This window comes from Octopus bimaculoides, chromosome 27 (assembly GCF_046866305.1).
Source record: "Octopus bimaculoides isolate indiv1 chromosome 27, ASM4686630v1, whole genome shotgun sequence".
Taxonomy (NCBI): domain Eukaryota; kingdom Metazoa; phylum Mollusca; class Cephalopoda; order Octopoda; family Octopodidae; genus Octopus; species Octopus bimaculoides.
This window is the reverse complement of record NC_142954.1, coordinates 8,120,428-8,122,927: the sequence shown is the minus strand read 5'-3', so window position 1 is coordinate 8,122,927 and position 2,500 is coordinate 8,120,428. Positions and strand designations below refer to the sequence as shown.

Genomic DNA, 2,500 nt, shown 5'->3' with positions numbered 1-2,500 from the left:
TTTCTATATGTGATAGTGGATTTTCATCGATGAGTTCTTGAAAATTGGTTATTTTCCCTAAAACTATATATTTTATATATACTTTATCTATAAGGCTCAATTTAATTTTAATTTTTTATAAATTGATTTTAATTGAGTTTTTTACCTGTAATTTTGGATTTTGTCCCTATTATATATATATATATATATATATATATATATATATATATATATATATATATATATATATATATATATATATATATATATATATATATATATATATACATATATATATATATATATATATATATATATATATATATATATATATATATATATATATATATATATATATATATATAAGTACATACATATATGTATGTACATATATGTGTAGCTCAGTGGTAGAGCGTTCGCTCTGCGTGCGAAAGGCCCCGGGTTCGATCCCTGGCATCTCCAGAATATCTCACGCTGGTGCTCCAGCGTGACCGCAGCCACTTGGCTAAAACCCATAAATATATATATATATATATATATATATATATATATATATATATATATATATATATATATATATATATATATATATATATATATATATATATATATATATATATATATATATATATATATATATATATATATATATATATAATGTATATATACGAGGGGTGTATGAAAAATCTTGAGCCTCAAAAAAACGAAACATGGTACAAGACTTCTGATGAAGGTACAAAACATCAAGGGTCAAAGGCCTTGAAGGCTCAAAACTTTTCATACACCCCTCGTATATATGTATATATAAAAAGACATGTAAAGAGAATGCATACGGTGGCACTTGTCTCTCCTGCCACCCAGGTCATCTGTGCAGTATATAATAAAATGTGTAAAGCTTTGGGCTGGGCTCAGAAGTCATATCAGGGCATCACATGGCATCAATAATGAATCATTTCAGTAAGTCTTTTTGGCTATAGCTTTTCTCATGTAAGGTGGGTGCAGCTATGATATATATATATATATATATATATATATATATATATATATATATATATATGAAATACATCATACAAGCACCGCACACATAGGCACACGTACGCGCATATACACCCATTAAGACACACTCCCACACACACTCACTCTTTCACGCGCGCGCGCATGCACACGTGCACATGTAGACATAATACGATGGCCAATTAAATACGCTACATTACACGCTGCACTAACCTTACTTCCTCTCTCTCTCTGCTTATATATATATATATATATATATATATATATATATATATATAGACTTACATATATTTACACACACCGATATGTCCATGTATATACATGCATACATATATACACGCATACATATACAGACGCATATGTATATGTATATATATATATATATATATATGTGCATATATATATATAGAGAGAGAGAGATACATATATATATATATATACATATATACACATACATATGTACGTGTGTGTGTACTTGTGTTTGTGTGTCTGTATATAAGCTAAGCACGCTTGTGTGTATGTATGTATATGTATTATATAAAAATAAGTATGTATACATACATACATATATAAATATATGTAGGAGTGGCTGTGTGGTAAGTAGCTTGCTTACCAACCACATGGTCCCGGGTTCAGTCCCACTGCGTGGCATCTTGGGCAAGTGCCTTCTACTATAGCCTCGGGCCGACCAATGCCTTGTGAGTGGATTTGGTAGACGGAAACTGAAAGAAGCCCGTCGTATATGTGTATATATATGTGTATGTGTGTGTGTGTGTGTTTGTATGTCTGTGTTTATCCCCCCAACATCGCTTGACAACCGATGCTGGTGTGTTTATGTCCCCGTAACTTAGTGGTTCGGCAAAAGAGACCGATAGAATAAGTACTAGGCTTCCAAAGAATAAGTCCTGGGGTCGATTTCTTCGACTAAAGGCGGTGCTCCAGCATGGCCGCAGTCAAAAGACTGAAACAAGTAAAAGTGTATATATATATATATATATATATATATATATATATATATATACACACATAACTTCCGATAGACACTCTCACACGCACGTACACGCTCACAATCACAGACATACATACACAAACACAAATATACATTGAAGCACACACACACACACACACACACACACACACACACACACACACACACACACATTTAAACAACCATTGAGACAAAATCACACACATTCACACTCCACAGACACTTATACACACACACAGACACGCGCGCATACACATACATCCACAGCGAAACCACTCTCAAATATGTCCGCCGTGTGTTGATGCTGAAGTAAATTAGCTCGACCGCTATTTTCAGACAGTTTCCTTTATTCAATCAACCAAGATGCCGAGCGAACACTGCAATATCATTACCTGCAAACCACATAATGGCCTGTCTTAAAAACTTTTATCAAATTATCGCCGGAATTATTAAGTTTCTTCTAATTTTTCAATATCATGATCAAATTTCCTGCTACACACATACACACATATACTGACG

At 32.5% G+C, this 2,500-nt stretch overlaps 1 protein-coding gene and 1 non-coding gene across 6 annotated transcripts in view; both read left to right on the top strand.

Moving 5' to 3' along the window:
• LOC149130841 (anosmin-1-like) overlaps positions 1–2,500 on the top strand; it is a 779,297-nt gene that overhangs the window by 405,593 nt on the left and 371,204 nt on the right. The window lies entirely within an intron of this gene.
• Trnaa-ugc (transfer RNA alanine (anticodon UGC)) lies at positions 374–441 on the top strand. The gene has a single exon. It is a non-coding gene; the product is annotated as a tRNA-Ala (tRNA).